The sequence below is a fragment of the Mya arenaria genome, chromosome 5, assembly GCF_026914265.1.
Source record: "Mya arenaria isolate MELC-2E11 chromosome 5, ASM2691426v1".
NCBI lineage: Eukaryota > Metazoa > Mollusca > Bivalvia > Myida > Myidae > Mya > Mya arenaria.
The window spans coordinates 48,738,682-48,755,274 of NC_069126.1; positions in this window are offsets into that span (position 1 = coordinate 48,738,682).

Here is a 16,593-nt window from a genome sequence, read left to right on the forward strand (position 1 = left end):
ACAAATGTGTGAAGCGATATTTTGATACTTTTTATGACGTTTAAGTTTCAAAACACATATTTTTGCAATGGTTTCTGCTTTAACATTATTTAAATGTGGTATTTTAATTTCCTGACAATTCCTTTGCAGTACAAGAGCCTTCTTGGTAATTTTATTTTGGTTTAACCACCTAAATGTGTGCTGAAAATAGTTCAACCACCTTTTGGCATCTGCACTGAAAGACACTTTTATAAAAGAAAACAAACTGTGTGACAAATTAAACTTGTGACAAACGTCAATGGTTCCCCGCCATCTTGCATATCAAGCTCCAAAACCTCACTTACACCCTTGCAGATTCGGAATACCTGTACCCCCTGTAGTGAATGGACCGATTAGCGCGTAAAATAACACTGATTTAATGTCCACATGTTCTAAACAAATGCAAAAAGCAAAGTTTCAAATAAAAAACCCAATTTGCATACTTAACCAGTATGCAACCCCACGTAGGAGCTACAAACGCTTTGAAAATATGAACACTAACAAGTAGGTGAAGTGGATTAAGCATGTTAAAGTTTTTTTAAATCTCAAATCATTGTTTCAAAGTCTACAAAGATGGAATCTAAAATGGTAAAACCATGCTTTGATTAACTTTGATTAACTGTTATGTGTTAATAAAAAGAGAAATCACAGAATCAGAATCGGTAAAATTAGCCCTTACACATCGATGCTAAAGGGTCTTTAAGTAAGTGGCATTAGTTAATGACACCGGACTTCTCTGATGACTTCATTAGCGGTCCGGTGTTGCAAATATGGTTTCACCTTAGAATGGAGAGATAGATATTTGAAAGGACACATCCTTATTAGCAGCCAATGTAGGTTAAGTAGGAGCTATCACATTTTCGTTATTGACACTATTGAAAAAGGGCATTTTCATTTGCAGGTTATATGGGTCTATCTGGTCATTGAGTTCGGAGAACTCTGCTAAGGATGGATGAAACTAAATTGCTACTTGTAATTCAGCTTACAGTCGAACCCCGTTGGCTCGAACTCGTTTGGCTCGAATAACTAGTTGGATCGATCTGGATGAAAAGGACGGACCTATTTCTTGAAACTGAAGGTAAGCATTACCGCTTGGCTCGAATTTTCCGAGGCTCGAGGTATTTTCGCCGGTCCATTGGAGTTCGAGCCAACGGGGTTCGACTGTATTTCGTCCTCACTAGCCTTCGACTTTGGTATATTCTCTTTTTGAAGGTATTGTAAAGTGTACCAATGTCATATCGGAGCGTATCGGAGACACATTGTTACAATGCCGCGCCAAAGACATACGTTGTTTAAGAAATGTTGGATATATTAATATATCAAGAACAATTGATGAAAATTAAGATTTTGGTAATTATTTCTTTTTTTATTTTCTGAAGGCTGCAAACCTACTCGTCCGATGCCGTTAACATTAACATAAAATTGGTACGGACTAAGCCTGAACCGAGTCCACTCATAGTATCAACTAGAGGGATGAATGCGAAAAGGTTTTAAGTGACATTAAATAAAGAAGAAGATAGAACCCTTTTGCTTTCACCCCTCGTTACTGCAACTAGAAGCATTTCATAGGAAAACAACTTTAAAATGCACTGTTTCAATCTAACAGCTATTTTCGTGAGCAACCTCCATGTAGGATAATGAACTGATACATGTTATGTATGGATAATCGGATTATATTTGTCGTGTCTTTACCTCCGCTAGAAAACACGTTATTTGTTCTTAATTGTTTTGCTTTGCTAAATGAACGTTATTGCCGAGAAGAAGTCCATAAACGTGACAGGCTGTTCTTAAAAGATTTAAAAGTTAACCGTGACGGGATTGCTTATTGATCCATTAAGGCAGGTTGTAGCTGCACTTTTTCTACGGCGCTTATTACAGCTTGTTTAAAGGCGCATACTGTAGGTTGATACAAATTTAAAAAACAAACAAACACAGAAGCATATGATTTAGGTATAGATTAAAAATATTAGCGTTTATAGATGGTTGTATTTATTAATGGCTACGTGGCCACATATTCCTCAGTTAAGAAAGCGCTAAAATATCGCTTATATTTTTATCTCTACCCAAATCATATGCATTTTTGTTTGTTTTAATTATTAAAGTCAAACGAATTAAACACAAAAATGCATTTATATAATAGGATTGGTTTTTGCACCAATCTATATTGTGCGCCATTTATGCAAGAACACAATACTACTTACAATTGTGCTGTTTTAAATGTTAACGATTATTTTTAATTTATACTCTTGAAAGAACTAACCATTTTACATTCATATGTCATGTGTGTGAAGTTGGCTCAGCCATCGACAATCGATATTCGATATTATATAGCAAATCTTCAATGTCGAGCTGGACGGAATTCTAGCTCGACATTCGATATTATATAGGAAATATTCAATGTCGTGATGAATTGTCGAGCTGGACGGAATTCTAGCTCGACATTCGATATTATATAGCAGATATTTAATGTCGACCTGGAACGTCGAGCTGGACGGAATTCTAGCTCGACATTCAATATAATATAGCAAATCTTCAATGTCGAGCTACTATGTCGAGCTGGACGGAATTCTAGCTCGACATTCGATATTATATAGGAAATATTCAATGTCAAGCTGCAATGTCGAGCTGGACAGAATTCTAGCTCGACATTCGATATAATATAGCAAATCTTCAATGCCAAGCTACAATGTCGAGCTTGACGGAATTCTAGCTCGACATTCAATATTATATAGGAAATATTCAATGTCGTGATGAATTGTCGAGCTGGACGGAATTCAAGCTCGACATTCGATATTATATAGCAAATCTTCAATGTCGAGCTGCAATGTCGAGCACGACGGAATTCTAGCTCGACATTCGATATTATATAGCAAATCTTCAATGTCGAGCTGCAATGTCGAGCTGGATGGAATTCTAGCTCGACATTCGATATTATATAGCAAATCTTCAATGTCGAGCTGCAATGTCGAGCTGGACAAAATTCTAGCTCGACATTCGATACTATATAGCAGATATTTAATGTCTACCTGTTACGTTGAGCTGGACGGAATTCTAGCTCGACATTCGATATTATATAGCAAATCTTCAATGTCGAGCTGCAATGTCGGGCTGGACGGAATTCTAGCTCGACATTCGATATTATATAGGAAATCTTCAATGTCGAGCTGCAATATCGAGCTGGACTGAATTCTAGCTCGACATTCGATATTATATAGCAAATCTTCAATGTCGAGCTGCAATGTCGAGCTGGACGGAATTCTAGCTTAACAATCGATATTATATAGCAAATATTCAATGTCGTTCTGAATTGTCGAGCTGGACGGAATTCTAGCTCGAAATAAGATAGTATATAGCAATATTATTAGCTGCAATGTCGAGCTTGACGGAAACTTTCATGCCGTGGCTTAATTTCGGCCAGGAAGGAATCAAACTTTGGCAATCGATAAAACAAAGTGAATTTTCAATGCAGTACGGCATCCTTGGTCGACAGCCGATGACTGATGTGTTTTTTATGTGTTGAGCTGTAACGTCGAGCTCCACTGAATTTTAGCTCGACATTCGTTGTTATACAGTTACAATGCAATGTTCCGCTGTATGGAATCATAGCTTAACAATCAATATTATGGTGAATTTTTAATGTCGAGTTTGTACGTTAAGATCGTCATAGTCGTAGTAGAAATAGATCAAATATACATACTTTTAGTCGTTATGATTTTTTTGTGTAGTTTCTACTCATTCAGCAGACAAATATTTTGCTTAACCTGAATTGCTCTGTAGGCACCATTTCCGTGGTTGCTATAGTTACTGTATAATGTACATCAAGTTTGTTTTCAAAATAATAAGTTTATCCGTTCTGTGATTCAGACAAGTCCATGTTATTCAGTTGACCAGGCAGTTATTCATTTATCGTGTTTTTCCGGTAACTTTATGATCTTAACAAGTTTGTTAAAGCTGCACGTTCACAGATTGGCTGTGTTGACATTTTAGTTCAAATTTTGTCTTAGATTTAACGAATGCTTTCAATTCAATTGTACGAATTCACTTCCATTAAACACATTTCAAGTTGTTCTGCATGCGTCCCGAAACACAACCCTTTCTTGAACAGAGTTTGAGCCCAGTTGAAAACACAAAGTTGCAGTAAAATATGATATTTCGGCAAGTTGATATTAACAATGGCAGAGGGGTGGGTCTTCTAACTTTTTTAACGTTTATGATGTAATGATGAGTCATAATGTTTTAAGCGACTGCCGAACAAACTACCGACTCTTCTAACCTCAAATTTGTTTGTTAATTTGCCGTGACAAGCCGAATGTTATTAATTCACGAACAAGTTGTAACGTCATTTAGAACACAGGTACAATTTAGGTAAAATAGCATTTTTCATTGGTCCAAACTTCTCGAATCTGTCAATTTAATGCTGTGATCACGTTAAGCTCTTTTTTGTCAGGAAGCGAGAAGAACAAATTGATTTTAATGGCTTTACTATAACCTCAAAGTAGTACATTAAGCTGCACCGTTTATACTGCTTTCAAATGTGTAGAATGCTGTAAAACGACTTATTTTAGAGAATGTTCCATTCATATTAAGCATTCTTTTTATTATCTTACACTATTGCTATAAAGTCATAACTCATGGAAGTTCAGCAAATAACTTTTGAAAACACATTTATTAATAACAGTCAAGTTCAATGAAGACAATTCTGCACGGATGAGAAATAAGTCATACAAGTTAAAAAAAATAGACACACAAAACATGAATTCACCAAACAGCCACATCGGCCAAAAATGTGTTGGGACATTCTCTTGACCGAACAATATATAATCAGTTTAAACGTTTTGGTACTTTAAAACATCTGCTAATGAACATATAATTTTGTTTAGCATATACAAAACATTGCAGCTCGATATTTAAGATTTGCTATATAATATCGAATGTCGAGCTAGCATTCCGTCCAGCTCGACATTGTAGCTCGACATTGCATATTTCCTATATAATATCGAATGTCGAGCTAGAATTCCGTCCAGCTCGACATTGCAGCTCGACATTGAAGATTTGCTATATAATATCGAATGTCGAGCTAGAATTCCGTCCAGCTCGACATTGCAGCTCGACATTGAAGATTTGCTATATAATATCGAATGTCGAGCTAGAATTCCGTCCAGCTCGACATTGCATCACGACATTGAAGATTTGCTATATAATATCGAATGTCGAGCTAGAATTCCGTCCAGCTCGACATTGCAGCTCGACATTGAAGATTTGCTATATAATATCGAATGTCGAGCTAGAATTCCGTCCAACTCGACATTGCATCACGACATTGAAGATTTGCTATATAATATCGAATGTCGAGCTAGAATTCCGTCTACTCGACATTGCAGCTCGACATTGAAGATTTGCTATATAATATCGAATGTCGAGCTAGAATTCCGTCCAGCTCGACATTGCAGCTCGACATTGAAGATTTTCTATATAATATCGAATGTCGAGCTAGAATTCCGTCCAGCTCGACATTGCATCACGACATTGAATATTTGCTATATAATATCGAATGTCGAGCTAGAATTCCGTCCAGCTCGACATTGAAGATTTGCTATACAATATCGAATGTCGAGATAGAATTCCGTCCAGCTCGACATTGAAGATTTGCTATATAATATCGAATGTCCAGCTAGAATTCCGTCCAGCTCGACATTGCAGCTCGACATTGAATATTTCCTATATAATATCGAATGTCGAGCTAGAATTCCGTCCAGCTCGACATTGCAGCTCGACATTGAAGATTTGCTATATAAATTGCTGAGCCAACTTCACACACATTGGTATGTCAACTAGAAGAACCGTGCGCGTGTGGATTGACCGTACAGCCAGTGTTATCACTGTAGACATGGATATATTAAGAAACGGCTTTTGTAAATACTTGTTCCAATATTGTATCTAAAATCTAAAACTATATGCTTTTATTTCCAAGGTACCAGATCTTTGTTATATTGTTATGATATGTATGTTTGTTAATGACGGAAAATAGCTCATAGGTCTAGATCGGCAACTCCAAAGGTTTCTGCTTACGAAATTGAAGGACAATATAGAAGGCTTATTATAAAAAAACCTACCTCAAAAAGTATTTGGTCATAATGGCTGTTGAGAGTGGTTTCAAATTGTATTTTTTTATGTGTAAATATTTAAATAAAACAATAATAATATGGTATTGTCATAACATCGAAAGTGTCATTTTTCGAAGAGTACGATTGGGGTACGGGAAATATGTCCTATGATAACCCTTCTCTAGTGGAGATAATAAAAACACGCTAAACATTAATTTAGCTTAACTCGATATTCTCGAGGCTCGAAGTAGTATGGCTGGTCCCTGGGATATCGAGCCAACGGGTTTAAATTCTTTTTACATTTCAATGTTGATAAAACAATAAAATATAGTTGATGTATGTTGAGTTCTGGCACCATTTATTCCTTAAATAAAGGAATATGCTTTTGCGTTCATTAACTATGTATAACGTACATAACTGACAAATTTGAACAAATTTGCATTTTATAATCTGTTCCAAGAATTTAACCATTGATCCCAGTTGTTTTATAACATTCTCAATCTGCATTTCACCCTGAACGTGGAGATCAAACTGTGTCTTTTATCAAGGGCCTCTTTGACGTTTAAGGGAGTCGTTTAAAACACCAAATTTTGACATGTTGTCTGTATATATTTCAGATTCATGTCTCCTAAAGGACACATTCGTCCCGTTATTGAGAATAACTTCACGCTATCTTAATAATTTGCATAATGTGTACAGTTATTACTATTTAACTTTTGCCTCCGTCAAGGCAGATTATTGTAAAATCCAGCAATGTTTTAACCAGGACATGCAACAAAATAGACATACAGTCTGAAACAAAGATAATTCGGAAGCTTGAACACCTGCGTCGATAATAAAGGCAAGTGCAACACTGTCAGAAGCCCTTAGCAGCGGTATTCAGCAGTCTCGGTTTGGACTATGTATTGACAATAACGGAAGGCGAAACACTGTAACAGACCTATAGAAGCTTTATTCAGCAGACTCCGTTTTAACCATTCGTTTGAAATAATGGCCAGCAAGACATTGCCAATGACCTCTAGTAGCCGTAATGATCAGACTCGGTTTGAAACTATTTATTGAAGGTTATGGCGTGTACAACACTGACAATTGCTCTTATTATTTGTATTCAGCAAATTTGGCTTCGGTCTGTTCACTGAAAGTCGTGACAAGTTCAGCACTGACAGTTGCCCCGGTAGAAGTATTCAGTCGACTTGGTATGCGACTATTTAATAACAATAATGACACCCCAACACTGTCAATGGTTCAAAGCAGCGGTTTTCTGTGAAATATGTTTGCAACTATTCATTAACAGTCGTAGCAAGTACAATGTAGAACACTTTCAGTATACTCGGTTTGGGACAATCAGTTATACTGATTTTTTTTAACTTGCTACATTTGCACTTGATTTGGACGTACTGTCTCGCCTAGGTGAACACAGTTTTTGAATTTGTGGCTGAATCTGGTATGCCTTATTAACTGACGTTTTACGCAATATTCTCGATACACAATACTGTTGTAGGAACTTGCGGCCCAGGCCCCAATTTCTCGAAACTCCTTTAGCTTAACAGGCTTAAGTAGCTTATTTCAATTAGCCAAAATACATACTTATATTGAATTTGATTAATGAAAAATGGTTGAATGTAATCAACATACAGATAATTCCTATCTAAAGTATAAAAACTCTTAAAGAAGTAAATATTAAGCAAATTATTCAAAAACAAAAATAGTCAGTTTAGCTTAATCCTGTTATAAGAGACTTAAAAAGTTTCGAGAAATTGGGGCCAGCCCTTTTGTATATATTATGCGATGGATTAAATGGACTTTGGTGATTACTCGTTAAAAACGAATTTAAATCTTACACCAAAATGCAATATAATTGGACTTAATTGGAACATCGCGTGAGAATCATTATGTTATGACGTCACTTTAAAACAATTTGACCCGGCGTAGTGAAAGTTGTCATACTTTTATTAAATAAAACAGTACGGGAACGAAGATGTGTATAATCAGAGAATATATCAGCATTTATCAGCGCAAAAGAAGCATGATGTTTCATCGAAAAGCATAAATTAAAGAAGGTTAAATCCTCCTCCTGATGTGGCTGCAGCAACTTTTATTTCAAATAAAGCGTTTACTCAGTGACACGCGTTTGTTTTATTCGAATTGACATGCTATATATATATTATATTGAATAATAATTTAAAAAAAACTTCAAATTTCAAACCTCATGACTTTACATAACAAATCATGTTAACAATTATTTGTTTTTTTTACGCAACATGCACTGACATCATTTATACGTAAAGCTTTTTAGATGCGTAAGTGGACTGGTCTACTTGGGGTGATTGTATTTATGTATGAGGTGCGTGTTTTTATGTTTGTGTCGCTAGTTCATTGTTGATCTTGCCTTATGCCTCTATCAGGTTTTGTTTTTCATTTTCGACTAATGGGCTTGTCCCTATACTTTTCGTTGTATAATTTATATTGCAAGAATATTCTAAAACACTGTAAAATCGTGGCGCTTAAATCCTGTAAACACATGCAAACAACACAGAGAATGAAGTGTCATTTTATAAGAGTGAAAAACACCTACTGTAATAAACCAATAGTTTTGTTGCCAAATAACATTACAGTACTGAGAAACCGCCTGATTTGTATAGGTACAACAAACAACTGCTTCCTAATTGGAATAGGAATACATTACAAATCTCTATTTGTCGTGTCGCAATCTCCCGTTGGGCAGACATTATCCATTCTCTATGATATTGTTTCGCTAAATAGACGTTCTTACATGGAAACAACCTATTAACAAGACAGACTTTCCATGACAGATTCAAACACTTGCCGTAATGGAATTGCTAATTTCATATAAAGCATCTTGTAACTTTTAGGTCGTCTACATCCCTTACGACAGAGATGATGAAGTCTTTAAAGCCACACTCTCCGCTTTCGGTGGTAATATCCATGTATAAAGAAACAAATCACTCGTTTAAGTATTTCACTTGCACTCTAACAGAATGACCGTTTTGACAACTTTATTTTTTTTTGTCTTTTTTACGAACGTAAATATGAAAACTGCGATCTGATTCTTTGTCAGCAGTCTTATATCATTGGTTTTCAGACATTTATGAAAACATGACCCATTCTTAGACAGGAAATAAAAAAAAACGTGGTCAAAACGGTCCAACGATTCGAATCTGTGAGAGTGCAGCTTTAGGATGCTAAATTACTTAACTTAAGTTTATATCGATGTAGCGGGGACAAATATAATGAAAGCTAGTTGTGTGTTGCTCTGTATTTAAGTACATATCCATTTCGAAGTTTTATAAATACTATTTTAATGTAATTATAGTTGTTTATTATTTTGATTAAACTAAATGTTTTCTTATCTCTGTATTTGTGAAATCGGTTATAGTTCCTATAGGCAACCAGATGTGATTTATTTTTTCAGCACTTGCACATCAGGCTCATATTACTCGCTTATTAAACCAAATGCTGATGCATCCAGTAAGGCAGTTACAATTTTCCAAGACGATTTATGTACTTAATAAATCGTGCGAGGCGATGTCAATGGCGTTTTTAATGAATTTATTCAAGGGTTCACTCTCTGGAAGCAAATCTGACGATTACCATAAATGTTCTGGAAACATGCTGGCTACATTCGTAGATAAGATTAAGTATTTATTTACAATTGGATGAACATATTAAGAAACAACATGTTCTGTTATAAGAACCAACCTTTTTAAAGTGAAGTTAACACCCATACATCCCATCATCGCAGTACCCCAAGAACAGTTCTGAAACTGAGTTATCTTGATTCAAGACTTAATTTTGACCACTTGTAATCAAAATAAATAAATGATGGTGTATTCAAAATTCAACATATGACAAGCATAATTTAAAGAACAATTTTACTTTGAGGAATTTACATTCAAGCTACTTCAATTTTTTTCCTCATTTGACATGTTAACTGAAACTGCAATTGTTTTATCAAATTAAACTCTTATTTTTGAACAAATTTACATTCAATGTCGTTGCATGTATATCATTAATAAACATATGATATTTTTTATCAGAACACACAAAAAAAACAAGTTAAGTATTCTTCTAGTGAGTCGCGGTAACTCATAACATGCAAATTATTTAAAAAAAACGCATGATGATTTGTGTAATTTGTCATCTTGGATGGCTTATAGCCTTGGGCAATCGCATTTTTCTCTGCTTGCATCTATCAATTCACTTTGAATAGTTTAAACATCACTTAACTTGATAGGATTGGAAAATATATTTGATTTGAATGTAAATAATTTAATTATAAAAGATAACATTGTTTTTAAATAACAGATTATCAAAACAATGACTGTTAAAGCTTTCACTAATGAACTTATTCTTTGGGTAAATATTTGCATCTACAGGAAGGGCTGCCTCGCCACACGAAAAGGACAATATTATAACTGCAACAACTTTAATAAACAACCCTGATGGGCATGGCTTTTGATGAAAGATTGTGAGTTTTACAGTGATGGATGTTAATATTACTTGTTACAGCATTTCTACCTTTCTAGACGACTCTTAAGTTTATAGGCGGCGCATATTCCGAATCGGCATCCATTTGATCATGTCTGTCAATCCGATTAAATTTATCACTTTTTATCAGAAACACACACCATGACTTTAAAAACAAAGTTAAAAATATCCTAAAATGACTTTGCCATTAAAGTATGGAACAATAGTAATTAAAATACTGAAGTATTGTATATTTTGCTGCTACGGTTTTTAAGAATCTTAAGTGTCACTTGAAGTTCGTCCTGTATGTCTTGACGTGGAACATTGGATATATAAATTGGTAGTTTCTTTCCCTTTTTCAACATTGGTTAAAGAGACGCCATCTGGGCAGATACTCAGAGCATGATATTTGTTACAAATTTATATCAAGTTTATATCAAAACAAGAAAAAGAGTAGACACTCTAGTACATCAGAGACCTTTCAGTTAATTACATGTCGATCTTATATCATTGAAAACGGAGCTTTAAAAGTTATCCCTGAAATCACATCGACTAATTGATCTGATTTTAAACCCTCAGATATATTGGGGAAAACATTCAGGTAGTTTTTAAACATATAGCCATAGGGTGCTTTTTTGTTGATTTCGAAAAGGCCATAATTCCGATATCAAAGGACTTAATATCAATGGCAAAGAAATAAAAACAAACACTGTTTTCAGATGATGTAACATACGTACAAAACATAACTAGTATCTTTATATTGGAAAAAGCAGTAGACAGAATGAAAAGTGACACATTAATTCAACCCATATTTATTATACAAGTTTAAATATGAGTATCTCTTACTCATTAAAAGCTTGTTTGGTAAATATCTACACTGACGAATCAAACTCATCCCTCTGGAGTTTTTATATAGAAATATCCTTAAACAAATTGGTCGGAATTTTCGAGGTACAAAAAGAAAATTGCAAAAGATAATGACTTTTATTTGACGTATTTAACTTTTCGAAATAAACCACAAACCCTGATCCAGATATTGTTAAAAGAAACATGATAATCTGAAATAATGAGGTCATCAAACTTTTTGTTACTAAGTCTGGTTAGAAAAATGAATTAATTTAATTTGGCTACCATGCTTTCCGGCCACGACGATTGCATGATTTTGAAACATTTTATTCAATTTACCTAATTAATTAAGAAGACTATATCTACAATTTTTATCCATAACACATAGACTTTCGCATGCAACGCACGCATGCTTAAAATCGTTGACAACGACTCAAAATCTACATAAACCAAAGAACAGAGCAGCACAATGTTGAATATTTTTTATGTACTCGTCAGTAGATAATTGCATATCAATAAAACCAAAACAGAGGGAAGACATCGATATATGAAATTACAGTATAAGAGTGGGAATAGTAAGTTTGAATACATAAAGATATTCTAACGACATAACAAACATAATATTTTTTTTATTAATGCTTACATCTATATAGGCTTTATATTATCAATTAACAGAAACAAGTCTGTATGAAATTTTGCAAAAAAAACTCATAAAAAATGTCATTTTTTGGTGGTTTCCTAACGTACAACCATTGTTTTTCATATACCTTTTTCCTATATTGTTTTTGGAATTTAAAAATATTAGCACCGTCTAAGTCTGAGCCGATGTCATTATTTCCATCAATGCGACTCCATGCATTTCACCAAAAACAACGTTAAACTGCACAGTCTTATTTTAACTTCTTTTGTAAGTGCTTTTCATGTACAGTAGCGAACTGATATATGTTATTTATGGACAATTGGGTCATATTTGCCGTGTATTAACATTAAATGAGAAGATATGCTTAACAGATTCAGAAGTTGACCGTGATGGGATTGATTATTTCCTTAAAAGAAGCTTGTTACTTCTCATTTTCTGCGTTCCTAATGGAAGGTATGGTATAGCGTGTTTAACTGCATGATGACGTTCTTCCTTGATTACTACATTAGTTGTACCTACGATATTGAGGAGAATGTTTTGTCTTCGGCTGAGAGGTTTCATGTTCCAAAAGACATAAGCAATCAATGTAGGAAGGGTCGCTGTGACGTTTTAAATATTCATTTTTTGTGACAATAAAACACATCATTATGGGTCTGTTTCCTTGGGAACCATCGTAGGATAAGTTTTTTTTACTTTTTTAATATTTTGATATTTGCTCTTTGAAATGTAAAGGTAATATCTGTTTCTGGTCATTACGCTCCGCGAAATCAGCTTACGATAAAGAAAGTTTCATTTGCAAAAGATCAGACGTTTGACATAATTTAATATTGCTACATGTTCTTCAGCATAAAGTTTGATAACACGCTTTCGAATTTGGCAAATCCTCTATTTGGAGGCATTATTAATGTGTTCCAGCGCCACATCGGAACGCAGAGGAGGCATTTTGTAACAATATGTCAACAATGGTGTTAGAAGAGAAAAAGAAAACCATCAAAGTAAGATATTCGATCATCACAAAGCTTTTCGGATAAGAGCGGCTTAAAAGTACATAAGGCTTATCGTGTTTTGCTCTATCTTTAAAGTTGTACATTCGTTGTTATGTTTGATGTAACGATTGGCCTCATGATTAAATATATCGATATAATTAAATGATTAAATCATAAATGTAACTTCTCCCTATTAATTTCAATTTTGTACTCGGCAATATAAGTATTGTTTTAGAAGGGCATGATTAATTTTGTATCCTATTATTCGCTAATGGAACGAAAGGCTTGCGGATGGTTTTAATTAAGCACATACAAAATCCAAGAAAGATCTATGCAATGCAAATATCGGTGAAGGTTATTTTGATTAGCTTGTTTTGTATTAACTATTTACATGAAGTAGTGTTGTTTATTAATCGCAAACAGCCTTGAATACATGCTAGCCTTAATTTCATTTTGATTCCAGACGGATTAGAAAATATGATTGACATATTTTGAAAAAAACACATCATAATGGCCATCCTTTTTTAATAAAGGCGGTCGAATCTTGTTTAACCTGCTCTCGAACATTTTAATATGACAAAAATAATTTGATTACAGCATTTTATAACCGAGTTATCCAAAGGACAAATCCCACATTGAAAATTAGAGTTCGACATCTGCTTTTCTAAAGAAGTATAGGTTGTATTTAAATTTCAAGATTTAAAAAATCGCTGTTTTAAAAACAAGAATTTGACATCAAGCTTTTCAACAGGCATTTTTAATTCGGCATTTTACATATTGCCTAAGACCAACTCGAACGAAACATTATAACTCGATCAAAATACAATGAAAACTACAGAGACAAGCCTAGCAGTAGTCATAATTGAAAAAAAATCACCGTATTAAAAGGTACAAGAATAAGGCTCAAATAAACAATAAGCTATAGTAACATACATTATTTATATAAATACAAACACCACGGACCACAATCAGACCACTCACACATGGCAACAGCTTTACCGATAAAGGTTGGGATCACCGAGTTTGAACGGTCAGTGAAACGCACGTTCACTATATCACGAATGTACTAGGGGCTCAAACTAGCTTGTATGGTTATAATCTCACACTTGACCAAATATTTATTTATGATAATTGAACTAAAAGACCATTTTGAATGCAAACTGATATGATCATATGTAATGTTAAATAAACTATCGAAGACTGGTAAAGTTTCTTCACGGCATTTTGACAATGGCGTCACGACCTGCTGCCGGAAAAGCGCCGTGTTGCCCTATCAGAATATGAGAACAAGTTGAATTATTTGTATTGAAACACTGTACTGCATTGTTGTTCAAATTATACGCCTTTGGTATAGGTCATTACAACATGTAAACAATGACATCTTAAAATCGTTCCCGTTTTAGAAATAAATTACAATGCCCTTTGTAATTACAAGAAAAAACACAGGGAAAATATAAGGCCGGGTGCCTATTGCGTTTTTTGACGTTTTTTTCTTACGTTAGAATACTACTTTTTGTACGCGCTGAACTGTATTGAAATGAGTATAAATAAAACACGGCGTGCCCTAACATCCACTGGAGGCACGCTATTCATTCTATATGACCTTTGCAAACTTGCCTTAAGACAACGTCAATATGAACAAAAACTACTTTCTATGACATAAAACATACTACTCTAATGGGTTTGTTAATTTCTTTAAACGAAGCTTGTAGCTTCACTTTGTCTACGTCTCCAACAACACCTATGATCTATTGTTCAATTGCATGCTGACGGGCTTAGTTGATTGCTTCGTTAATGGTTTGTTGTTGCGAAGATCGTCTCCCATTTTAAGTTCCAAATCCAAGGACAAACTAGATATAAATCACTGTTGTATTGTCGTAAAGAGTAAAGTGAATGATGAACTTAAAAAAGTAATGCTTTGTTTTCTGCTTGAATTGAGGCGATGTAAATAACTACAGAAACATTACTCACAATAGTATTTTATTTTCGAAAAATTATTTAGTTATTCTAGATATTATACTAGGACTATGGAGGAAAACAACAAAACATTTTATGGTCAGACTATCAATATGACTTAAGAAAAAACGTAATACATGACATAAAGTAATGCTTTTTATTTTGCTTAATTTAAGCGATGTAAATAACTGCTTAAACATTACTTACAATGATATTTTATTTCGAAAAAAATTCAGTTATTCTAGATAAAGTACTTGAGCTTTTTAGGAAAACTACAAAACATATGGTCAGACTATCAATACGACTTAAGAAGAAAACGTAATACTTTTGACTGTATATATTCATGTTATGGTCCAATAATTAACAAAATTATTATGGTAAATGTTAGATGTATTAGATACGTGATAAATAAATCCAAAGTCACAGGATGTAGTCCCTGACGACCTCTCAATATAAGATTGAAAAATCAACTTCAAATTGATATGTTATCACCTGAGTGATGCACATCATTATTAGTTGTTATACGTGAAATTTAGTCCAATAGTTACACTCAGAGAGAGAGAGAAAAATCATAAATATATCAGAGGTTAAATATTTTTAGCTGGAAATTGAACTTGCTGTCTTCAAGCCTGATGCAACATGGATTCCTTGAAAAATAGAGGATGCAACGACATACGTTCTTTATTGTTTAAATCAATTGGGTTTTGAGCTAAATTTGAAGGAAATGTTTGGTTGTTATATATGAGAAACGCTAGAAATGGCTTTTTTCCATTCTTAAGTGCTGTCTGTTTGCATTGAACGAATAGGAAAACTAATTAGTTGTGTATAACCATTCTTCGTTTGTTGTTTTTCGGAAAGCGTTTGATGTTTTTAACGGAACGATATTTGTCTTCAACGTATTCATTACCCGTTGTTAAATTGTGTCGATGCTAAGCAAATTTATACTATTCTTATTTGTGTGTTAGACTAATTCATTTCGAAGTAATTTTGTGTAAAGCCGGGGGGGGGGGGGGTGATCTAGCTCTGACAACTTTTATTTCAAATATTTTTAAATGATACGCACCTGCTTTTTTCGAACACAATGGCACAGATTTATATCGTGCTAAATATATCAGGTATCGCCCGTTTTGGCTGAAAGAACACACAGAGAGCAGAACAGAGTGTTTATTTAATTTATGCATGTTCATCTAATCGCTATAAACACAAACCACAAATATATGAAGCATGAAAGAAAATGTGAAAACTTTCGCAAAATTGTTTACAAAATTGTTAAACAATATCATGCAAACTAAAGATAATCTTAACAATTATGCATGTGAGAATATCTTCAAAAGTGATTTTATACCGTCAAGTTTCGTATCGCAAAAGTATCGATACAAAAAGAGGTAATTTATTTCTTTATGTCTACGATCAGAATAACGTTGTTATACCAATAACCTGCATTTCTAGCATGATATCTAGGAATGTAAACCCATACTACATTTATCTTAGACAAACAAAAACTCATCTTCATTAAAGTTTAAATTACACAATATAATGTACATCTTGCTGTTTA